This window comes from Ailuropoda melanoleuca, chromosome 5, assembly GCF_002007445.2.
Source record: "Ailuropoda melanoleuca isolate Jingjing chromosome 5, ASM200744v2, whole genome shotgun sequence".
NCBI lineage: Eukaryota > Metazoa > Chordata > Mammalia > Carnivora > Ursidae > Ailuropoda > Ailuropoda melanoleuca.
Window position 1 is genome coordinate 130,098,916 of NC_048222.1, and position 26,998 is coordinate 130,125,913.

Sequence of the window (26,998 nt, forward strand, 5' to 3'; positions counted from 1 at the left end):
AATTCTAGGCTGTGGGAACACCAGAGATAGCAACATCAACACCAGTTTCCCCAAAATGACCCAGAGGCTGTGGGCCTCTTTTAAATATTTTAAAAATACGAATCTCCATGTGCAGGATTTTCTCTCTCTTCATTACTGAAGCTAAATCTCTCATTCAGAATGGGTTTTGCCCAAGGACTCTAGTCTCCTAATAGGCTTTCTTCTTGGAGCAAAGTCTCTTTAATCCTCTCAGGCCAACTCTAAATACAGCCACTCTAATCATCTTTTCTGTTGTTGTTTATGGACTTGACATGCCAGTCATTCCCTTTAATCTTTTCACGTGAGTCCCCAGGTTCAGGCCCGGAGCCCACATGTCCTGCGGTCATCTTGCATTTTGGTCCTGCGTGGTCTTCTCCATTCATTGACTATCTTCACCTAAACCATTATTTTATGAGTGTTCTTCGATTGGTCCTTTAGGTCCCTTATCTTTGCTTTTTTCTGGCATTGCTTTAATATCTGGCAGCTGCACCCGGCCTATAAGTAGGTAGGGTCCACAGTGACAGGGTGGATCCAAGACAGGATGAGATGAGGCCTGTCCCCTTGTATGAAAGAGGATCGAGGTTGCTGAGAGATCACAGAGAGAAGTCGGCTTGGCCAGGGTGCCGCCATAGCTTCACCATTGCTTGTGTGTTCTGAGCATTAGGACCCATCTCCAATTCCACCCCCCATGCCCTGCTTCGCACATCACTTCCACCCTTGGCAACCCCCCGCCATACCTCTGTGCAAGCTACAAAAGAAAGTGGTCCCTTTGAGCAGACCAATGATGAAAAGATACGCAGGACAGATGTTTTGCAAAGGGGCCCTGCCAAATGGACAAAACGGTGGCTCTTCCCTTCAGGTAGAGGTAGCCCTCAGGACTCAGCACGTGCAGTAGGGGCTGGATTTCAAGGCCCTTTGCTACCACCACCTGTCCTCAAGCCTTGTTTCTTGCTAAAATTGAGCACCCCAACCCACGGTGCTGCTTGTCTTTTCCCCCATTGCTTACTGCTCTGTCTAAAGCTGTGGTTCCCGACGTATGATTCTTGGGCCAGTAGCACTAACACCTAGAAATGGGTTAGAAACACAAATTCTCAAACCATGCTATAGACCTTCTGGCTCCGCAGGCAGCAATCTGTGGTTCCATAAGCCCTCCAGATGATTCCGATGCACTCCTAACTTTGGAAACACTGGAAGATGCCCAGCACATGACAGTACTCAGTAAATGTTTATTGGTTGGATGAATAAATGAATTTTTCCATCAAAATTAAACTCAAGCATCTCTGTGGCAGCCGCCCTTGAGTATAGCCTCCCCCAGCCTCCATCTTGTCTGGCTGTGCCCCCTCGTAGGACTCTGTATCACTGTGTGATGGGATGTAATGCACTGCGGGAAATCTTTCATTTACTTGGCTCTTTCCAAACTTCAGCTGGCACTCCTTAAGGGTAGGAACTGTGCTCCTGGACTTCATTTCTGTACCCTGAGCACAGTGCTTGGTCCACAATAGGAACTCAATTCTCGTGGTAGGAAGCAAAGGAGAAAGAGACACAAATAAGCAACGAGGCAAAGAATAAAGTAGTCACCAGGCCAGGAATTGGTCCCTCCCCAAAGGGTCCTAGGCTAGCCATTTTCTTTGTATAAAATTCCAATCAATTCAAAAACTCATGCTCAAAAATGTCTTTTCTTATTGTGCCTGAAATAATGTGCCATTTTCTCTTGTTCAGTGGTTTTGCTTACTCCTAGTTAAATAATAAAATTTGTTTATTAAAATATTCAAGCTCCAGGACGCCTGGGTGGCTTAGTCGGTTAAGCATCTGCCTTCGGCTCAGGTCATAATCGCAGGGTCCTGGGATGGAGCCCCACATTGGGCTCCTTGCTCAGATGGGAGCCTGCTTTTCCCTCTGCCTTCCACTCCCTCTGCTTGTGTTCTGTCTCTCTCTCTCTCTCAAATAAATAAAATCTTTAAATAAATAAATAAATAATTATATACATAAAATATTCAAGTCCCTTGTGATTTGTCAAGGGCAGCATTTGCTTCCATTTCTAGGGAACAGGATAAAGGAATAAACATGGCAGGACCCTTAACATGCTACTCCAGTCAGCCGCAAGGGTCTAAGGATACTGGGAAGTTGGCCTTATATGGGTGAAACTCCAGAGCCGACAATGGGTGACACTTGCAGAAAACGGTCAACACTTTCCTGTCCAGACAACTGCTTCTCAAGTCACCCAAAGGCCATATTTATTAGCATCATAGCCCTTTGTTTCCCCTTCCATGTCCCTCTTCAGCACAGGATATGAACCTCTAAAAGTACTCTACCCTCGACCAAGAATACCTCAAGAACCAAGTTTTTTACTTGTTTTAGTCTGCTAGGGCTGTCATAGCAAAACACCCAGCAGAAATGTATTTTCTCATAGTTCTGAAGATGAATGTGTCTGTACGTTCGGTTTCTTCTTGGCTTGCAGATGGCCACCTTCTCCCTGTGGTCTCACATCATCCTTCCTCTGATATGTGAGCATCCCTGGTATCTATCTGTGTGTCCAAATTTTCTCTGCTTATAAGGATACCAGATTGGATTAAGGCCCACCATAATGGCCTCAATTTAAATTAATCACCTCTTAAAAAATCTTATCTTCATGTACACTGATATTCTGAGTACTTACTGGAGGTCTGGGGCTTCACCTTATGAATTGAGGGAGAAGGGGTCATAATTCAGCCCATAATGCAGGAGAAAGCAATGCACCATGTCTTCTCTTCTGGATTGAGTCGGGAGCAGGTTCAGCTATTAATTAGGATCTTAACGGGCAAATCAATACACTTTCTTAGGTAGGTTGATGCCCTGTTGGTCTACCCTTTTCCCTTTGATCGTCTGTACTCAGACTTGGCTGAATCCTTGGGTCCCAGCTCAGTCCCAGAAATTTTCAAGCTCTATCCTCTGACTTTTATAGATGTGTTGCAAGTGTACGGTTTATTCATCTCCACTGTTCCTAATTTTATTTGGAATCTTTGACCATTCCTCAAATCTCTTTCATCCTCAATAAAGCCTTCTTTTTGTTTTTGTCTTTTTTTTTTTTTTTGAGTGTATGAGAGCAAGAGAGAGATTGCACGCAAACAGGGGCAAAGGGAGAGACTCTTAAGCAGGCTCCACACTCAGCACAGAGAGGCTGGATCTCACAACCCTGAGATCACGACCTGAGCCAAAATCAAAAGTCAGACGCTTAACCAACTGAGCCACCCAGGCGCCCCTCTTTTTATTTTTAATTGTGATAAAATACACATAACATAAAATTTACCATTTTAACCATTTTTAAGTGTTCAGTATCTTTAAGGACATTCACAATGTTGTATAACCATCGCCACTATCTATTTCCAGAATTGTTTTTATCATACCAATCTGCACTCATTAAACGACAACTTCGTATGTCTTCCCATCCCCCAGCCTCTGGTAACCTCTATTCTGCTTTCAGTATGCGTGAATCTGCCTATTCCAGGTACCTGACGTAAGTAGAATCATAAAACATTTGTCCTTTTGTATCTGGCTTAATTCATGTCATGTTTTCAAGGTTCATACCTGTTGTTGTATGTGTTGGAATTTCAGTCCTTTTAAAAAAAAAAAGAACTTCACTCATTTTAAAGGCTGAATATTCCATTGTATGTACATTCCACATTTGGTTATCCATTCACCGACTGCTGGACACTTAGGTTGTTTCCACCGTTTGCTTAGTGTGAATAATGCTGCTGTGAATAGTAAAGCTTTTTCTGAATAGAGTACTGCAGTGGTTTCAACCACTTTCCATGAAGTTCCATTAGTTTTAAATTTGAGGGTGAAATAATAGTTTCACTGGTAAAGTATAGCAAACTAAAGATTTGGAGTCAGACAGTAAAGGCCATTCTGCCTCCTCTTTCCTGTGTGAACTTGGGGGAGTAATATAATTCCTATAGACCTTAAGTTTTTGTCTGTTAAATGGAACAGTGCAATAATTCCTATTCCCCAGAGTGTTTTGGGAACAAATGAGATAACATGCGGAAGTACATAGTATAATGTTTGGTGCCAAGTAAAACAAGAGTGACTGGTAGTCATTGTTTTTTGTTTGTTTGTTTGTTTGTTTTCCAAATGGCCCCATACTCCAGCCCCTACATTTCCAAACTAACCAGGCTGCTTCCTTCATCCCATTGCCACAGGTTGGGGCTTTGCTCCCACTTTTCCCTCTCATCGCTCTTAAGAATTTGATTTCAATTGCTTGCATAGATCACAATAACACTCCTTAATTTTCTAACCTGTTTAACATTTCGTTAAAAGGTCTATCAAGTTTGTTTAACTTCAAGTCTAGTTTATAACTTCTACTATGAAGAAAGATCATTAGAGAATACATTTTTTGAGATTCAAGACCATTCATGTCTGTCTGAATTACTTTGAGGCTCATATACTAAAAAGATACTTCTATGGTATCAAAGACAGTTGGTGAAAGGGCAAGGATAATTAACCTCTGACACCCGGACAGGAGACTTCCAAGGGCCGAATCACTGAAGTACTGTTTTACAATTGCAAAGTGGCATTTTGTCACCACACAAATATATGGGAATCCCAGGAGGGCTACTAGCTCACATGCCTAAATCGAGACTAACATCAGGAATCCCTGGGATTGGTTCCAATGTGAACAAAAGAGGTACAGAAACACTACTTAAGTGAAGGCTACCTTGGTGCTCAGTGTGTGTGCTCTGGGTTGAGCCAGTCATAGTCGAGTTAGAGAAGGGATAGAAGTGAGTCAGAAATGCCCTGCTTAATCCGAAGACCCTTGCACCTGGACAGGCAGTCTGCATGTTTTAAAAGATTTACTCAGACCTTAATCATTTTAATTTTAAACCAGAGTATATAATGATTCAACCAACCGTTTTGGTCTTTTGAAATGTAATTCGCAATAGGTCTACTTAACAGAGCCATTCATAGAAGAGTCAGGTTTTAAGTTCAGGAGGAAAAAACCGACAAGAACTGTGACTTAGGCTTACTTTATTGCAAGCATTTAGAAGTTTACTCTGTAAGCCTTCAATCTGCTTTTAGAGATAATGTAATTAGAAGTAACACTGCTCGATCAATTTTAAAAACCCAACCATATCGATACTTAGGGATACGTCCAGACGATTAATATTTGAATGAAACATCTAAATAGATGGGCTCTTTATTGTGTTGCAAATCAAGCCATTCTCAGAGGTCAAGTTTTTATATGCCCAATAGTTCGTGCTGCCAGTGATATCAGTAGGTAGGCCCTCTGGTGCCCTAGGACTAAAGCAGCTGTCAGTATCCCAGGTGCTAGAAAGGACCAGCACAGAGCTGACGCGGAAGCCAATAAATGCTGTTGCTGAAATGAATAAATAAATAAATGAACGATTTCCATTGCTTTTACGTTAGAAAACACCTGTACCAGACTCATCTCAGTCACTCCGTCACTCCAGTGCCATGGAGTTTGGGCCTCTATGCTGATGAAATGAGCCCAATCTTTGCAGAATTTCTCTTGTGTTCTTAAGCACAGGAAAATGTTTTCTTTACAAGTAGACATTTTTGTGTTTTCCAACGTAATCATTTGGTTTCTAATTCATTGTTTGTGAATTTGATATTTAAAACAGTCTCTCTGCTATTATTCCAGTTATTTTCTTCTAATGCTGATTTTGTTAAAAGAAAAAAAAAGAAAGAAAAAACAAAACCCTAACATTTGGAATCAAAGGTTTGTTTCTAAGTAAAATGTCCACTAGATGGAACTATTGTTTCAAAAGAATGAGAGGGATGCCTTGGAAAGCCCATTTCCAAAAACTTTCTCACTGGGAGTTACATCATAAAGCTGATAGAGAATGCCTGTTCTTTTTCTGTTGTTGTTGTTGTTTTTCTTAACAATTTTTTTTTATAAAAATGACAATAGCACTTAAAATGAATCCTCTTTGGCAACTTACTTCTGAAAACCTCTGCATCTCTAAGACTTTTTTAGTTAAGATGCCTCAATACTGAGTTCTATTTTTTAAAATTTTTTCCTGTATATTTCACAGGTTTAATGAAAACAAATGAAAATATCTTAGTTGTAAAATCTGTCTTAAAATAAGAATCCTGGGAACTTGCTTAATGAGTCAGAAATAATTCACAAAACTTAAATAAAAACCCTAAAGCTAAAGGGCTTAGCAAAAAAAAAAAAATTAATTAATTAAAACCCTCAAGTGTGGAAACACACACACACAGAGATTAAATGTGAGTGTCTATTAGGTATGTCTGTCAAGTGCTCAAAAACACAGTACTGTTGTGCATTCACATACTCTTGTCCCGAGTACACAACTGTATTTAAAGGGCCTATTTCACTACTTGTTAATGCAAATGACGCAGTGAAGTTGCAAATGACATTCTACTCCTGTTTGCAGTTTCTGACATGAATATAAAAATTCTCTTTATTAACTGAAATTTGTCATGGTTTGCCCTTAGTTTTGTATACTTAAGGCAGCTTCTAAAGCATTTTTGTTGTTTTCTTACTATAATGTTTTTATCTGATATTTTTTAAGTATTTACTTAATGTCTTACGGCATATTATGTTCCATAATTAAACATAGCTTTCGGGTTAATTATTAACTTATCTTTAAGAAGTGTAATTCTGAGGAAACCAAGTTACGATACCGTATAAAAGCATTTTAGTTAGAGGCTTCAAACCTCCACCCTAATGACAAGCTTCCTCTACACGTCATCCCACAAGTGTAATACTTTCAACAATTGATAAAGAGAAATCAGTCAGCCCCTCGGCAAACTCTTTATAATCGGAAATATCAAAGAGTAGGTATTTCATACAGCAAGTCTGAGTCACCATGATGTCATTGAAAATACTTCGGTTCTTTTTTGCTCTATAAAAGCAGAGGGAAGTTTTTTAAATAATTAAACTGAAATAGTTATAATGCTTTCTTAAAGGGCTTTTTAAGGCCCTCACCATTGAAAAGCATTTTTTTAAGTCTTAAGAGTAAATATTCTTCCTTGCATAATTTACTTGGCAGTAAAATTTAGCAAATAAATTAAGGTTCTCAAAAACTAACATAGTAATTTTATATTCTTCATTTAAATCATTCATCAAAATGAAGTTTCAAATATTAGGTTTTGATTATCATAAGTACAAATACAAAAGCAGTTCATACTTTATCCAGTTTACTTTTAAAACATCTAGAAGCTGATTTTCCAGTCCTAAGACTAGCCAACTAAATTGCCTATGAGGGGATTGTGGGCCAGTTTGTTATAGAAATGACGGCATACCGTTGATGTTTGGTATAAATAGTAGACATAGAGCTGAAGGCCGCCCCCTCATCCTATTTTAGTAGTTAAGTGCAAAACAACACAACCCTCGATTCCAGTAAAGGGAAGAGTACTAGGTATAGTGCATTTCGTCCAACACAAATCACTCATGCTGGTCATCCTAATGAGCACATTCTGAATGTTCCATTCATGTTATTTTTTTCATTTAAAAATGGTTTTCTGATTAGGTAAGGGCAAATGATTCATGCAAATCGAATTTAAATTTAAGGCAAATTGAATCCAGGGAATAACTGCACGTTCCCTTACTTGTTCATACACCCAATTACCCCTTCATTCGCTAATCAATAGTTCTCAAATTCCTAATATACCTCGTTTAGCATTCAATGTTTTCCATGTCTTTATATGTAGTATGTTGTCATACCTTTCTAATAGGATTCCCAAATATTCTGCTTTTTAAGCACTAAAATACATACATCTTCTGTAACTTCCCACTACTCACTGAAAACAAGTCCAACTGCAAAGTCTTGAGTCTGACTTGAGCGGCTTTCTTCAACAGAGTACCCACTTACATTTTGAGATTCATGCCTACTATGCCATATATCTTAAATTTCACTCAAATATTATCTACTCATTGTTTTCTAAACACCACCTTCACTTTATTGACATTTTCCCTTTGCGTAAACTCTTCTCTTGCTATATAATGTTCTACACGTCTGAGTTTCTTGCGTACTTCTAGATATAGTTAGATTTTACCTCCTCTATGAGATTCTACTCCATCCCAGAAACCATTTCAATCTCTGAGCTACCATTCATTGCCTTTTATTTCTAAGTCATTCATATCATGTATCATTTTCTACTTAAGAACAGATGTATTTGCATATGTTTTATCTCCCTCCTCTAACCTAGGAGAGGACTGGGATCCTGGCATGTTCATCTTTGTGTCTTGAAAGCTCTTATCACACTATCTCCTGTTACTCAACGGTCTGGACCATCATCACTCCTTCCTCCTGCTACTTGGAGGGATTGCCTTTTCGTGGTAGAGGCTAATGCTTCCACCACCATCTCATGCCCTCCTTCTCACCTATTTGGGGATCTCCTGCCACTGGCTATTCTCTTCTTTATTGGCTTCTTTGCAAGGGCATGTAATTATGCTTATGTCTCCCCTAAGGTCTTCTTTTCAATCTGATACACACTTTCATCTAGCACTCTATCTCTCTTCTCTCCCTAATAATCGAACTTCTTGAGAGGGTTTTCTACGCGTGCCGTCACCACGACTACAGCCCCCACTCAGTTCTGAACCCTATGTGATCTGGCTTCTATCCCCATCACTCAAGTGAAACTGTTCCCACAGGAGACACCAATGACCTTCTGGTTGCTAAATCCAATGGGTACTTCTTAAACCTTTTCTCATTTGGCCTCTCACCTAACATTATTGACCATTCTTCCCTCTTTCAAGTGACCTCTTATCTTGAACTTCTGCGACATTTTGTTTCTGGATTTCCTCTTGTATCTTAACCCATCGCTTAAAATGTGGGCTTCAATTGGTGTGCTGTCCTTGGCCTTCTGTTCTAAGCCTACACACTTTCCCTGAATGGTCATCTAATCCACAGCTAGATTGGTGACTTGTGTATCTTTGTCTGATCGCCATCCTAGCCTTTTCTTCTGTGCTTTACACTCACATAAAGCCTACTAGATTTTTCTGTTTGAATGGTCCTTATGCACCCAAAGTACAACATGTTCTAAGACAAACTCATCATATTTTCTCCCTTCATCCAAATCTGTTGCTTTTTTTTTTGTTCCTCATCATATTGAAAGGCAGTACCAGTTGTCAAGCTTCCCAAGCCAGAAAACAGAGTATCTTCCCTGGATTGTTCCTCTCTTTTTTTTCCAAAAAATCTGTCAAACACTGAGACCTGCTAATTCTGCCAACTACAAAACCTTTGAATATGGCCCCTCTTCTCCAATCTCTCTCCCATTACCCTAGTTAAGACCACCATACTTTCTAACCTGGATTTCTACCATGTCTTCTAACTCACTCCACCTCCAGTCTTGGTTTCTGAAAATGCATTTTCCACGCTGAAGGTTGAGTAAAGTTGACAAATACAAATCTGATTATCTCCCCTGGTTAAACATATCAATCACTCTAATGACTTGTAGAACAAAATCCAACTTCCTTAAATCATTTACAATAGTGTCCATAACCTGAGCACTGCTCACTTCTCTGGCTTCATCTGTCATCATACCCCTTCAAGCCCAACATTCCAGCTCTTCTAAGGTCTTCGAGTTCCCTCAACATACCATGCTTTCTCACCTTGGGACCTTTACACATTCTGTTCCTTATGTCTAAATCATCCTTATTCTTACCTCTTAACCTTTTTGAAAGGCTAATTCTTTCCCATCTACCAAGCCTTTCAGCTTATACATCTCTTCCTCCAGAAAGTCTCCATTTACCTACTGCACCTGGGTCAAGTATTTGTCCTACATACCTCCAATGGCATCTTACACTTTTTAGATTATACTTAATTGCTCTTGCCTATTTACAAACACCGGTATGCTCAGGAATTGGTACACAGGGACCGTGTCTATTTTTTGCACTGCCATAACCACAGTGCCTAATAGGGTACCTGGCACAAGCAGTGAATGATACATATTGAAATGATTGTAGGTGTTCAATAATGTATATATATGATGAATTCTGAAAAGTAATCAAGCCTACCATACTGGGGAGGAAAAGGTCAACTGTGGTTGGTTAAGAATTTTTTGTTTTCAGGTGTGTTTTTGCCATGTGACCATAAACAATAGTGATTTCACCTAAGAAGTTAACATGGTCATACACATAAGCTCTATCCTGGAATAGGAGATCAATTCTATCAAATTGTATTTTGACAAAAACATAGATGTGCAACTCTACACAGGTTGCCATCTCATAGCATGTGGGTCATCCTATGGTAATCAACAATGATCTTTAATAGGATCAAAATAAATGAACTGGCTAAGAGATGGCCTGTACATTCCATGAATTTAAACCCAGTGTGTGTATGTATTTATACATTGTAACATTTGAATTGAAGAAACAATTTATTTAGGTTATACTGAATTACTGGAGAAATCATTTTACTTTGTGCTGGACAATTCCAGTCATTCACAAATTAAAGTGAATTCTTCAGCTCAGTTTATAGATTCACATGAAAAGTAACATTTTTAACTGTCTAAAATAGCTAACTGCATACAAGAAATAAATAAGTAACAGTGTTTTTTAATCCTAGAAAGTGTTCAATACCTAATTGGCAATAGCTGGACAAGAAAGGGTTATCTTTCTCAATTCTCTCACTGTATAGATGAGGAGAAAGGGGTCCCAAGAGGTCAGATTTCATTGTTCAGGTCACCCCCCCACACAAGAAGCAAATCCTTCATCTTGTTAGAGGGATCATAGCGAAATCGCTGTCATACCTTCCCACGCGGGGCTCTTTCCATCACACTGTGTTGTTGCTGACCTCCCTCATTTCCCTTCATTTGCATCTCATGTGAATGCCCTCTGCCAGCTCAGAATTTCTCAGTCTTGCAACACTGAGAATGAATTTCAATAACATGTGTTGTCTAGCTGGGTTTCTAAAGAAATATGATGACTACTAACAATAAAATCTTATCTGGAGCCACAATAAGAGAAAAACAAAAACAGATAAAATTAATGCATGAGTTTCCCAAGCAATTTAAGTCTTTATTGTGGAATCCCTGAAGCCTTTTTCGAAGGTCCAACATATCTAGAGAGCAGAGCTGGAAAACTACTCTAGCCTGAGGGAAGTGGATATTTGGCAACTGGAGTCCTGGATTCTGCCATTCTCCTTGAGCATGAAGAGAGCTGGCTGACATAACAAAGCATGACTTTGGCATTCTTACGTGCCTTGATAGTGTTGAGGATTGTTCTGTTTGGTTTTGTTTTTATCACAAGCAAGCACTAAATAATTACCACAATAAGGTGCTAATGTAACTCAGGGCTCATCCAAGACAAAATGATAGGGAATTGGGGGACAGGGGCTCTCATGCTTTCTTTTCCTTCTTTGCTGCCTTATATGCAGTCATTCAACATTTTTAAAATTATTTGTTTGTTTGTTTAGTATTCTTTTCCTTTGAGGGGGTTTGGTCCCCAGCATCTCAGCTATTACTCTTGCTGCTTCGAGACCTGACCTCGGGGAAACAACAGACAAATTTTTCTTTTTATTAACATACTTTATGTTTCAGGCACTGGCCAGCCATAAAAACATTACACATTTCATCTGCAATGTGTCACTTTCCTCCTATTCATGACTTTGAGTCCACTCCATATTTCAATTTCTCGGTCGTTCTTCAACGCTTATTTCGCATCCTAGCTTTCTCATGAAGCCATGTCCTATGCACCCAAAGGAGGCTGAGATTGCTTCCTCCTGTAAACCCCATGCCATTTTGTTCAGGCTTCTTTTATCATACTTGGGTTCATCACAAAGCTTTTGCAGTACTTGTCTTCTCTCTGCTCTGCCCTCCACCTTTCCACAATGCACACTTCTATTTTTTTTGTAAGATTTTATTTATTTATTTGACAGAGAGAGAGAGAGAGCATGAACAGGGGGAGGAGCAAGGGGAGAGGGAAAAGCAGGGTCCCGCTCAGCAGGGAGCCAGACGTGGTACTCGATCCCAGGACCCAGGGATCTGAGCCGAGCCAAAGGCAGACACACTCAACGGACTGAGCTACCCAGGCACCTTGCACACTTCCATTTTTAAGACATTTGTGCTATCACTTACCAATGATCCCCCAGACCAACTAGCCTAGCCCAGTGCTTTGAAAACAGAATGGGCTTTGGGAAAGAGGAACCGAAGACAAATCCTAGCTTTACAATTTTTTTAACCTCATCTGTTGGTGATGTAACTTTTCTGTATCTCAATTTCCCCAACTACAAAATGGGGAGAAGAGCTATTTGTAATACTTTGACTAAGACGGCAAATAACACATATAATGTCCTCAGCCCTGAACTATGGAAGAAAGGGTAACATTACTTAACATATTATTGGTTTAATTCACATAGCATGGAGCTTTGGTCTGCTTTCTGGCCTGTAGGTTACTGTGGCTGCAGTAACAGTCTTTCAACCAGGCATCAAGGGATACATGGCCCAGAGACTGGCCTGTAAACTCTGGTTTGTAAAGGCAGATTTTTTTTTCTTTTTCTTTTTTTTTTTTTTAAGATTTTATTTATTTATTTGACAGAGAGAGAGTCAGCCAACGAGAGAGGGAGCACAGGCAGGGGGAGTGGGAGAGCAAGAAGCAGGCTTCCAGCGGAGGACCCTGATGTGGGGCTCCATCCCAGGACTCTGGGATCACTACCTGAGCCGAAGGCAGACGCTTAACGACTGAGCCACCCAGGCGCCCTAGCAGATTTTTTTCCCTATCCAATCTGTTTTGTAATCCTTTGCACACCTAAGGCAGTGCAATATGATGGAAAAATAATTTGGAGAAAGAAACCCTTGTTTTTAACCTAAGCTTTAACTGATTGCATGATACTGAGGAAGTCAGACATTTGCATTCTCAGTTATTATACACATAAGATGAGGAGAATCCTGCCATACTTACCTCACAGGCCTTTTGTAAGGAGCAGGGAGAATTATGGAAGTTGGAGCCATTTGGAAACTGTAGAGAGCAATACAAATATGAATTAAACATTCAGGTTTTTAAAATTTTGAATAGGTAATATATAAACTATGCATAAATTCAAAAAATACAAATGCACGGTAACAGGAAAGTCCTCTCCCAGTCTTGTTTCCAGCCACTCAGATCCCTCATTCAGGACAAGAGACGTCATCAATTTTTAATTTATACTCCCACAGATATTATATTTATAAGAAATTTATTACGTACCTTTTAAACTCTTCAACTGCCCCCCACATCTTTCTCCTACCTAAGGTCCCACTTACCACCTTTAAAGCCAGCAACACCCAGGGCTGACACCTATAATTGACCTACTTGCTCTGTTAACTGTATTCACTACTAGGAGTCACTCAGTCACTGAGAAAAATTCTGTCACAAGTCTGAAAAGACCATCATTCTCGGCACACAATCCCCACAGGGAACACAGGGCGCAGTGAAGCCCAAAGTTCCTACATCTTCTGCTCCGAACCATAACAACTTAAATGGTCCCTATTCTCACACATTCCAACGGAAGCTGCAATCCACTGGACATCAGTTGTTTTATTTTCTTTCTACATGCTCTTGCTTAACTTAGATGTATACAAAATGATTTATTTGGATTTTCCCCTCTATTAGCTTGAAACAAGCATTCCTGAAACTATCTCAATCTTTGGCTGACACGTATGTGATATTTACACCCTATCATATTCACAAGATTATTGTGCAGATTAACTAACTGAATTGTCTCTATTACAGAGTGCTTCCAAATCTTGAGGTGAGAAGTCTGCATTATGTTATGAAGTTTTCAGATCAGAGAGTCTCCCTAATCTCAGACTACTCCGAATGTGGTAAACCCTGAAACTTCTTAAAGACTGGATTCTTTATAAAGCCTTCTGGGAGGTACACCCCCAACTTCAAAGATGGTGCCTAAAATGGTCAAGATTACCGTTACGTTGTTATTTTATCATCTACGTTACTCTTCAGTCACTTTGCTGACAAAACTTCTTCAATAAGAAGGGAGCCGATATAAAAATTTGAATTTCTTCTCAAATAAGTAATAATGCGTGTCAGTCAAGGTCCATCAGAAAACAGAAATTATATCTGTTCTTTAAAACAGATAGAATTTAACACCGCCAAGTATGAACGAATTGGAAAGGGCACACTAAGGGCAAAAAAAAGGGGGACACCGAGGGCTCACAGAGGTAGCAAGTAAGAAAGCAGTAGGTTCCCATGGGCGCAAAGAGAAGAGGTGACATCGTCAAAGCCGAGAGCCTGGAGTAGAAGCGTGGGGGGTCTCCAAGCAGCTGAAACGCCCACTCTGAGGGCGAGGCCCAGTCAGGCTCACGCTGCTCTCTGACAGGTGGGAGAGGGCCCCAGGGGCCTGCGAACCCCAACCCAGACTTAACCCGGACCCCCGAGGACCCGCGGCGCTGTGTCCCTGAGGGGGTGTCACGAGGGTGTCTCTGTGGCCTGGGAACACTGCTACCCGGGGCCAGCTGTTGCTACTGCAAAATGCAGCCACTGCCAAGGGGAGAAGCGGTGCTGGGTGAGGCAGGGAGGCACAGGGAGGAAAGCAGCAGGGGAGTAAAACAGGAAGCACTGAAGAAGGAATGTGCTCCTTCTCCCCCTCCAGTCTTGCACGTTCCCACCTTCACCGCTCTGGCAGAACCTGACCCGGAGCCGTGGCAAAGCAGAAGTGGGTTCTGCGCAGTCCCAGCCTCGACACCGCAAAACGGGAGGGACAGGGACGTGGGTACAAAGCGGAGTGAAAAGAGCTTAATACCAGGCACAAAATCGTATATATTATATATGCAACATACGCATTTATATATTCAAAAGGGAGCCTCAGGGAGGTAAAAAATGAAAGTTCTCTCATCGTTCTAGGAAGATTTGTGAACTTTCCACTCCTTAAATATTGGTCAATACAATGTGTAAATTACTCTCTTCTCTACTTTTTTTTTTTTTTTAAGATTTTATTTATTTATGTGACAGAGAGACAGCCAGCGAGAGAGGGAACACAGCAGGGGGAGTGGGAGAGGAAGAAGCAGGCTCCCAGCGGAGGAGCCTGATGTGGGGCTCGATCCCATAACGCCGGGATCACGCCCTGAGCCGAAGGCAGACGCTTAACGCCTGCGCTACCCAGGCGCCCCTCTCTTCTCTACTTTTGAGGTAACAGTAACAGTCTAGAAGTGTTCAATAACACACTATAATATTACTCTTAGTTAAGAATTCAGTGGAGTATAAATCCTTCCTCCATTTCCATTCTGAAGTGGAACTATCCTTCTACCTTAAATGAATATTTGTTTCTTTAAATGCTTGAATTAGGAGTTTCACCCACAGAGAGATGTCATATAAAAACAAGACATTTTGTGTTTACTTTAGGTTAAAATAAATTAAGTTGGCCTTTAATTTGGTTCTTTCTATTCATATTATAAAAACGACTGCAGTTTGGTGGAACAAAGATAGTGTAAGAAACCTACAATAAACCTGGGGGGGGTGTTTACATGAGCGTGTGTACTTATGTCAAATAGGATTTGCGAGAATCTGCATCTCGAAATAAAAGCAAGAGGTGGAGTAAAACTGTCTATGCCTCAAAAAAAAAAAAAAAAACCCAAAATATGAAAATGACTTTCCAGATTCATATCACCTCTTTTGAATTATGTTAATGACTCTCTGTTGAGTTTTTGAGCCTGTGATTATATGAGTCGAGATGGATTAAAAATGGCCACAAATTCTTTATAGCTCATGCCATCGAGGAGTGGCATCTTCTTCCTCACTTCTTGACTCCATGCTGGCTTTGTGAGGTGCTTTGATCAACAGAATGAGACGGAAGTGGCAGTGCGAGGGAGACCTCCATACCAGATGTCATATCTGCCATTTCCTCATATCTGCCCCCTCTCTTCCAGACCTTGGGGCTCACTGCCCATTGCTTTCCTGTATTTCCTGTCTCCTTAGGATCTTGCACAAGGTTCCCAACACTGTGGGTTGGACATGATCCCTCCTGCCTTCTTCTCATCTTAGGACTATCTCACTTCACGTGTGTACAAAGCAGCAATGGCATGACATGCTACTTTAGACTGGTTCCATGGCAAATATTTTATTTATTTAATGTGTATGAGAAAAGAACATAACCAGTATATGAAACAGATATTACTGTTTAGGTTGTTAATTTCCCTTTTAAATAAAATATTTAGTAAAAAAGAAGGTCTACAGTTTAAACAAATCAAGTAATAGGAGAAGCTGTGTTTAAATACAGAGAATTTTGGGGAAATTCTGCTTTAAGGCATATTGGCTCAAATCCCACTTGGTGCAAATATACAATCCAATTTACTTTCTCTCCTTTTCCTAAGAGGATTCCTCTACCTTCAAGGTCCTTTCTGCCTCAGTTTTCTATTCCTTTTCCTTTCACTCAGACAAAAACCAAGCTCTTCTGTGAAGCTTTTCTAACTGATAAGGAGACAGAAGTTCTTGAAAAATGCTACCCTGCCCACACCCGCCACCAGTAAATGTCACTGTCCTTACTCAGTTTTGTTTTCCGTTATATAAATATTGGCTTTACGATGTTATCTCTAGATTTGGTGCTAAGTCATATATCACCCCCTTTTTTACTTGGATTTCTCCACTCCTCTGATGCATTCGCTCTTTATTTTCTTGCCTTCTTCACTTGTTAAACCTTCTGCCTCCGAGCCCTCTACCACTGTCCTTCGCCTTAACCATTCTGTTACCTGTCTTTCCTTTCTCATGACTCCCTATTTTAAACTCTTAATCACTACTCTTTTCTCTTCACTCCTCTCTCCTCTCTATCCCTATTTCCCACTGCCTTTCTTCTCCTTTTTATTGTGTTTCTTCCCCTACATGTGCCTTGCTGGACTTGCTTCAAAACACAGAGGAAGAGCAAGTAGGAGGCTCATAACGTGTTTGTTCACGCAAGGATAGAGTCAGACATTTTAGCACTTTTGAAGGTCTTTCGGCACTTGGATCCTGCTGGATTTCTTTCACGTATTCCCTTAAGAACTTTCTCAGTCAAATTACAAACATTCTGGTGTAGGATATAAGATCATCTTTAGTTTTTGAATGAGACTCCGTGTTTAACACAAATTACATATTCCTCATAGGTCAGTGTGCAATTTCCCACATAGATAAGGTCATTGAAAAGTTCTTTCAAAATCAGAATGATTTTCCTATGTTTTGACAGATACACAAATGAGTTTTTTGAGTTTAGTATTTCAAATGACCTCTGAATTTCCAGCCTATTTGAATATTCATGATGTTATTTTCTTCTAATTGCAGAAAAATGTCCACCCCTCAGTTCGCAGTTTCTTCACAATGGGAATTCCCTCCGATTTTCACTGAATAGTTTCAGGTTTAGGGACTGGAATAGATACAACACCATTATGATTATCACATTAAGAGAAATTTACGTACTTAGAAATACAGACAGAAATACTGACAAAATGCTAAGAAGACAAAAGAGGAACAATTAAAGGTTTTATGTTGATTATACTCTACAGGGAGAAAATGTCATATAAGGATTAATCTGAAGAATGAAGATGATTTAGGTTAAATCATCTAAGCTTACATTAGCAAAAATCAAAATTTTCCTTTGTAACACCAGGAGTTTTCAGAGTCACATCGGACTCTGTTGGAATGAAAGCTGTTTTCCCAAAATAATTCCAGTGATTCAATTACAACTTATTATCCAGAAAAAATGGCTTAACTCCTTTTACATGACCCGAAATAATGCAATCTTTTTCTTCAATAGAGCATAATGAGAGTTGAGAAGTTATGCTCAGAAAATGAGAACCGCCTCTGTTTCTCATTACCTTGAACATACAGATTTTGAATTTTACAGAGTAGTGATTCCTATTTGATCTAGTTTTACAACAGAATCTGATCTGGCACGCTGTAGTAAATATTAATACATTTCTTTGTGAGACATGGTATTGAAAACTAGAAATGTGACAAAATCCAGCCTGAACTTCTCTAATCCAATAAGGAATTTAGTGTATTTGAGTCTGATAACACACACAAAGAAGCTTAACGGAATTTTTAAATAATGCTATTCTACTCAAGACAAGTTTTACGTTCTCAAAGGGAAAATGTTTATAAGAAATAGCTAAAAATGGATGTCGATATGACTGGAGTTGACTTGTTCTTTAATTATTTGGTTCATTCCCCGCACTTGTGAGAGACCACCTTGAATCTATTCCAAAAGGGGAGAAGACAGTGTCATAGAAGAAAGTGCTGCCTGGGTTCAAATTTCTTCTTGGCAAAAATACAACAAATTCCGACAGCCTTAGTAGCCTCATCTCTAAAATGGGATCATAACAATACCCCCGAAGATGGCTCTTGTGGGGACTACAAGAGCAGTAACAGCAGCAGGCATGTAGACACTCAATACAATTATTAAACAGTCAACGGGTTAATGGGGAGATGCTTTTTTTTTCCTTAATTGAGCTCTAGGGTTAACAAATTACTAGTAATGAAAACTGGTTGAATCAAAGGTACATATAATCATATGTCTTTTTTTTAACGAGCTGCACATGTTAAGATTTTTTATATTATGTCAGGCCTCCTATCCATCCCATTTTTCATAGACAGCTCATTTGTTAAGTACGTTTAGGGAAGGACCTACACTGTGTCAATAGGATGGAGTTTAAATATGATTGTCTAGTAAAAGACTCCGACAGCTAGCTCAGTCTGGACTACTCCACCTCTGTCTGGCTTAATCTTCCAGACTTGGGACTGGAGAGGTCTGTGGCTAGAACTGATAAATCAGGACGCTTTTGTGAAAACAGTACTTGTGGTTACATTTGCTCTTATGGCGTGCCAACAAGGAGCCACCAAATCAAATTCTGCGGTAAGATCCTCTTCTAAAAATTGCCCATTAACACGACAGCACCAAAAGGAGAAAAATGAATGTGTGAAAACAGTTGTGGAAAGGCTCCAAGTAATATATCAGGAGAGCCTGGGGGGTTGGTTAAGTGCAGGGACTTGGGATCAGACCCCAGCCTGGCCACTTATGCCTCTAAGTCTGTTTCCTCATCAGAGAAATATGGAAAATTATGTCCTTTTCACTGGATATTTTAAGGAATGAGCTAGATAAAATGTATAAGGGGAAGAGTACTAGGTATAGTAAATTTCATCAAACACAAATCACTCATGCTGGTCATCCTAATGGGCACATTCTGAATGTTCCATTCATGTTATTTTTTTCATTTAAAAATGGTTTTCTGATCGGGTAGGGGCAATGATTCATGCAAATCGAATTTAAATTTAAGGCAAATTGAATCCAGGGAATAAGAACTGCCGATTATTTAGTACGGATTTTTGTATCAGGTACTTTACATATTTAAAACAGTCTAATTCTGACAATAGCCCTAGGAGAGCAATTGTATTATCCCCACTTTACAGATAAGAACACAGAACTTCAGAGGGATTAAATAATTTTCCAAGTTCACAGTGACAGAATTATTAAGAGGCAATGTAGGAAATCCTACCCAAGACCTCTGACTCAGAAGCCTGTGTTTTTCCCACTCTATCTCATGCCATTCAGCTTCACAACGTTTAAAAAAATAGCCAGGCTTTGTGTCTGTGTGGCCTTAAGGCAGTATGATATCACTGGCATGGAACAATTGGGCACTTGGGCCAAACTGCCCACACGAAAGAGTTTTCTTTTTAGCTGTGCCTAAACAAACCACGAGAGAGAGAAAATAAAGCAATTTTTTTTAAAGATTGTATTTATTTATTTGACAGAGAGAGACAGCCAGCGAGAGAGGGAACACAAGCAGGGGGAGTGGGAGAGGAAGAAGCAGGCTCCCAGTGGAGAAGCCTGATGTGGGGCTTGACCCCAGAACACCGGGATCAGGCCCTGAGCCGAAGGCAGAGGCTTAACGACTGCGCCACCCAGGCGCCCCAGAAAATAAAACAATTCTTAAATGATCCCACATTATAGGAACATATTAATCACATACCCCTGGACTCCCTGTTATAGCAAAGAATGCATCCTTACCCCTGTTTCTTTCAGCCCTTTTTATACTCCAGACTTTTCTCATCTCTCTATTTTTGTGTGCAAATACCTTTAGTATCCTTACAATATTGCTACAAGCTGAGGCTTGCACTGTTGGTCATTATAATTGATCTGGTGCAGGGTACTGAAAACAGCAATCCATGCCGATTTGGTCAACGCGCCTGGACCAAAGAACAGTGATAGGATATCACAGGCTGGGACTCAATGTCATCAGTAGATTCTTTCTTCTAGAACACAGGAGGTTCTCAGGAAATGTTTTCTGGATTGACATTAAAAAATATTTTAGTTTTTCCAGCACATAACTCATAAAGTGTAATATGTCAGAAATGTTGCTTTTACTAATTGATATATTAAAATACATATTGAAATGCACAGCTATATTGAAATGCAATGAATGAATAGATATATACTTTGAAGTGAGACAAATGGGGATTTTTTTGTAAGAGGAACTCATTTACTAGAATCCAAAGAATGCCTCTTTTACAAACCAGGAGGGCTCTTCTTAAGTGTGGCAAACAGTGCTTGCTTTAATGGTTTATTTATTTAAGTTTTCCCCATTGCTAAGAAGATCAAGTCCAAACCTATTCTAATATGGTCACTCCAATCTGCCCAACCTATGTATCTAATTTCTTTTTCTCTATTAATTCCTTTAGCAAAATCCATCCTCGTCAAGCTGTACTCTTCACTGCCTCTGAACGCCTCTTGATATTTCCTTCCTCTGAACCTTTCCCAACTACTTTTCTGTGGCTTCAATGCTCTCACTCTCTTCTCCATCGATCCAAACCTTTCCCAAGGTGAATAAGTTCTATTTTATGATGGTTACCACTCCCTTGGCAATCACCCCTTGGTGTCGGATGTTGTGACCAAAATTTGAAAGCCAACTAATTTGGCACTATTGTGCTGTAAGCTCTCTGCGGGCAGGGGCAACTTCTCTCTTTTTAATAATACAGCCTCAGGATCTGGCAGATAAATACTTATTGAATGTCTAAAGAAAGGAAAGAAAAAATGTCTGAACTCTCCTTGCAGAGTTGTTCTGGCCAAATACTATTCTATGTATTTTTTGGTATCTCTTTCAGCAGTGAGCACAGTGTCTTGAACAAAGTAAGAGTAATTTTCTTTTCCATGTACTAATCTTTGAAAATCCATGCAAAATTATGTTTGAAGTTTGTAATAAAATTTTAAATATGTTTTAATCCAGTGATGCTTTTGTAAGATAATAGTGATTCTGATTTAAGTTAAATGTATTTAAACGTACTATAGTAATTTTTAAATATACCATTCTACTTCTCAAACAAACTAAAACTCAAGAAAGTAATGCTGAGCTTATCTACACCTTTATAATTAAAGTGATTTAATTAAGGCAACTTTCTATAGTAATGGCTTCTTTGTAATATTCCCTAAATATATCACTCTCTAATGTAACATATGTCCCTAATAGGTAACATTCCCTAGATATGTTCTTTCTTCCTTCAAACCCTCATTGACTCCACAGCCCTGTCCTGTAGCCCAAGATGACTGATCCATCTCTTGGGTCTCTACTTAGATGTTATTTTCTTCAAGCATAGTTCCCTGATGTCCCATTCCCACCCTCCTCATGGACTTGCACAGCGCACACACACACATTCCCCTTATTATATCACATGGTAATTACCTAATTCTCCACTAGACTACAGCTTCTGGAGAACAAGGGCCTTGTTTATTCTTTTATTCTAGCAGCTATCATAATGCATGGGATATAGTAGGTGCTTAACAAATATTTATTGTGTGAATTAATGCCCTCTGGAAGAATGAAAGGTGACTCGGGCTTAACGTTTCAACTTTACATTGGTTCAGTGTGTAAGAGTCATCAAATTAGAGGTAATCATTAATTTCAAAGGAGCTTTAGAGAACCACTTCAAGAATTGCATAACAACCCTTGCCATTGAGAGCGTGGGGTGGGATGGGGTGGGAAAGGGATTGAAACTGAGCCCACAGACAAAAGAATGCCAATTCCTGATTCAGTGGTATGGCCAGGACTATGACACCGTTTCATCCAAGCTTCAGGATCTGTATGATGGCTTCCACCAGTTCTTTTGTCCCAGTCCCCAGAGTGGAGATGTCAACCATAACACTCTGTGAAGTTATGTATATGTATAGAAAGTGTATGTATATGTGTAAAATGAGAAATATATTATACGGATACAATTAAGGTGGTGGCCAATCGATAGGCAGAATACTTCAGTAGTATTGATGATCTTCAGTCTATTTGATCTTTCAACAATCATCTTTCAGTCTATTGATAATGTTTCAATCTATTTTCATGATTGAGCCTATTGCATATGACAGTGGTTCTCAGGAATGCTTCACAGTCTTAAAATTATTGAGGATCCCAAGGAACTTTGGTTTACGTGGGTTACTGCTATCAGTATTCATTATGTTAGAAATTAAAACATAAGTTGTTAAAATAGTCATAGATTTATTTTAAAATAACTGTGGTATATCTGCTACATGTTAACATAACATTTTTTCCCTGAAAATAACTATATTTCCCAAAGAAAATAATTTAGTGAGAAAAGTGGCATTGTTTTACATTTTTGCAAGTCTCTTTAACGTCTGGCTTAGTAGAAGACAGCTGGATTCTCCCATCACTTCTATATTCCATCTGTATTGCAATATGTTGTTCTGTTTGAAGTGGATGAAGACTAGCCCATTGCACGGAGACATGTAGTTGGAAAACGAAGCAACATTTTAATAACACTTTTAATAATTCTGGATATTCTTCTTTGATGCTACACCCAAATTCAACAAGTGGTAGTTTCTTAAACCTTCTAATTGCAGTATGGAATATGAAACTGCGTCAATTAAATTTTCATACTCCATTATATTAAAATCCTTCAATCTATCTTGTACTTTGAATGGATCTTTAACTCGTGAATGATTTTATATCATCATCCGTCATTGGTCATTTGGAAATACTGGTTCCCTGAGTCATGCAGATCTTCCAAATGTCAATACATTTCATTGTACAATATCAAAAAAACACATTAATTAAAATGATCACAATCTTAGTACAAAAGACTTTGAATATAGGAAAACTACCAAGCTCTTGGTGGCAGAGACAAGTTTTCTAAATTCTCTATTTTTTACTTGAAAGCCCATATATTTCATTGAAAATAAATACTTCCAGTTGTTTACCTTGAAGTGACAGGCTCACTTAATTTGTTTTGAAGAAAATATTTGCAAAACATCCAAGTGTAAATAACCATAGCTTGTCTGTCAGTTGTTCTTTCAAGTAAAAATACGTTTCATGAAAGAAAAGCAACTAATTCAGCTCACAACCCAATTACCCAAGGGTTTTGATTCAAGGCTAACACTGTGCTTTGGGAAGCCGCAGAAGAATTTTATGTGTGTCTTCCATTTTGCCACACTGAATATGAAAAGGACAGAGTTAAGGGTTTTAATTTAATAAAATGAATAATTGTTACTGCTTCATCAAAGACATTCTAAAGTGAAAGTGACATTTGTGTCCGTGGAGACTACCACGACTAGGACAGTTTGGTTCCACTGCCCTGATCCCATGTGAAGGTGCTAGCAGTTTCACCCACCATTGCTTTTGCACTATTAGTGCAAATGTCAACATAGTAAAAAAAAAAATAATAACACCTTAGAATTAATATAGTGATAGCTTTGGCCTTGCAGAACTCCCTGAAAGGGTCTTAGGAACAACCCCTGAGGGGACTATGGGCTGTACTTGGAGGATTGCTGCTTTAAGACGCAGGCTTGAACGAGGAGTTCTCTTACACAGATTTTAATTATATTCTTAATTTTATAATAATTTTGGGCTTTCTTCCCCCAATTAAATAATAATAAATTTCATAATCTAAAAGTAATTTCAGAAATAAATAAATAAATCTCTGCCAAACACTTGAATATGACATACTACCTAATCCTCACAAAACATCTGTTAGTCAGCTATAATTTGTTCCATTTTTATACTTGAAAGACAAAACAAAACACTGAAGCTCAGTGAGGCTAACCTGTTTACCCCACAGCAAATGATTGTCTGAGTCAATACAAGCGTGTCTGACTACATAATGCATGTTCTATCTAATACGGCACGTCACCCAAGTCTGAAGCTATTGAATACATATCTATTTTTTGAGAAGACAGGGTATATTGATATATATGCAAATCTTGATGTTCAAAGCAGAAATATTTTTTGGAACTTTCCTAGAACTATCCTTCACAGAGTTCTTATCACATAGATTTGATCTGTCATGAATTTTCTGCATTAATGCTAAATCACTTTCACGCCTTTTGGACTCGGTTTCTTCCTAATGGCAATTTTAAAGTACTGTCTCAATCTCTGGTTTGCTCAAACTCCCCTCTAGCTCTGTGAGATTCACGGGCCAGCTGGAGTGTGCTGCCCGTTCTGACGAGGGAAATGATCCTCAGAGAACCCACAGACTTCTCAGCCTTCCCCTTTCCACCTGCTTTTCCCTCAGGATCATGCAGTTAAGACCAAGTGTCTCACATAAGAAAAGCAAACAAAAGTGCAGCCTCTACACAGGTGCTTTTCTTATAACTTTTCTCCTTTCCCTCAAGGCCAAACTGCTGGGAAATGAGCTTGTGTTCTCTGTCCCCATGATCCCACCTTCTCTACCCGCTATGATCTGGATCCTTCGCACACATATACTATAAACTACAATTGCTTAGGTGAGGATCACCGAGACATCTGTAAGAAGCAGCAGTTGCTTCTCAGTCTGGCTGTCTCGATCATTCTGCCACATTCTGCACCGGTCAATAGTCTCTTCCTCTCTCGGCTTCACCAAACTTGCTCTCTCCTAGTTTCCTCCTCCTTCTCTGGGTTCCATCTCTTTCTTTTGCAGGCTCCTCTTCTTCCATCTATTCCCTATGTGAATGGAACGGGTGTTCTGCCATGTTCCATCCTAAATCTCTTCCTGGCTGCCTTCTTCTTCTCCCTGGATTTAAGAAATACCTGAATGCTGATGATTCCTGATGGATCATCTATTTTTGATCTTCTCTCTTAGGAACACTCCTTCCAACAGCCTACACAGTACTGAACTCAGATATCCCACATTTGCCCCCAACTCAAGAAGTTTAAAACAGAACTCATTACATTCCTACCAAAACTACTCCTTTCTTTTCTTGTTCCTCTTGGCAAATAGTACCGTCTCCTGCCTTCTTGCCCCAACCAGAAACCTCCATGTCAGTCTAGACTACTCCTATTCTTCATTACCCTCCATATCTGATCAACCACTAGGTCCTGTCCGTTTTATTTCTTAAACATCTCTAGAGCTGTCCCAACCTCCCATTGCCTTAGTTGTGCCCTAAATTTTTCTCTGGAAATAACCTCCTCACTGCCATCTCGCTCCTCTTTGTCTTCCACAGCAATGGCAGACATAACTTTTTAAAACTCTTATTGGATGACAATTAGAAACCTTAAAATCTGTCCTCGTGTAAAGCCCTTAATAGTTTCCCAGCCATGCACCACCTTCAGGAGAGTTTTGGCCCTTTGGGCCCATAGAGCCTAGTGTGTCCTGGCCATGCTTACTTCCAGCTGCGATCCACCCACGCCTACCTTCTAANAACACTTTCCTAACCTTTTCACTTGCTTTTCTCTATGGAATGCCCTTTCTTCCCCATCCTTATTTGCCTGGCATTCTCTTCCTCATCCTTCAGAACTCTACACTAAAATCTCTATCAAGAGTACCTTCTAAAGAAGAATTAGCTATTTCCTTTCCAATGGTCCTACATAGAAACTTACCCAACAGGTACATTTATTATAGTGATAATTCCACTTCCATTAATGCTTCTGTCTCCCCATCAGGCTATGAGCTCCTTAAAGTCAGCATGCACTATGTATTACCTTGAAATCACATAGTACACAGTAGGCACTTAATAAATGTTTGTTAATGAATGCCCAAGGACCAGCTCTGGGTCATATCTGCTAAGTAAGTGCTGGAGTCACTTCTCCAGATCTTCTGAGCAGTGACCAAGAGATCCCCTTTTCCCACCTCATTGTCTCATATCCTAAATAAATAAATAAGCTTGCACAGTGATATCAACATCCCTTTTAGCGTCTAAACATTCTATAGCTTTTACAAAACTACTTTGTGGAGTATAAACAGTTTCATAAATCCATCTATAGCAGTATTCTCACCTAGGAGCCACAAAACTTCGGGAGCCTCACTGCACCGCCCTCTGTGACCAGGTATTTAACAAAAAGACCATAGCTGTTCATATGACCTCGGTAAGGCTGATTTTCATTTTATTGATCTCCAATTCTCTGTGGCAATAAGAAGAGGGCAAGTATTTTTCATGCTTTCAATACTGACACTCTACCTTAATAAACTATGCTCTGAGAACTTAAAATTTGAGAGTATAAAAACCAGGTTTGCTGGAAACTGGGTTCGCATTTGGGAACATGAGATCACTAAATCACTAGGTACTCCCTCCCGCCCCCGCCTTTTTTCTCTGCCCTGGCCAGGTTGCTAATTAGGTAACTTCTTATCATAATTACCTAGTCAGCCTTAATGGCTTCACACACTCTGCTCCGTCTCTCACTGGTCCTGTAGGGCCGCTTTTCAATTGTTAAAACAGCTGCTGAGTTTCAAACCGGAGGAGGCTCGGTGTGCACCGAGGGGGAAGCGCTCCCTGAGTGAAGGCTGTGGTAGGCAGGCGGTCGGGTGAAAAGTGGGACATGAATGCACAGTTTGCACACTCCGCTTTCCGCCTCCGACCTTCTCGATTTAGCTCTTCTCTCCACTCCCCACCCCCCCGCATCAACCCCAGGGATCCCCTTATTGTACACCCGGGTCTCCCTGACGGTGCGATGGCCCCGCGTACTCTTCTCCCTAGGTTTTGTGGCTTTGAGGGGGTCTCGATGGGCCTCCCTCTCCTTCCCAGAGACAGGCGGGGCTGTAAGGACGGTCGGGTGTCCCCTGAGATGCCGCCCGCGAAGGTCCCTGTTTGGGGAGCGCTGGGTCGTGGCGTGTGTGTGTGTGTGTGTGTGTGTGTGTCTGTGTGTGTGT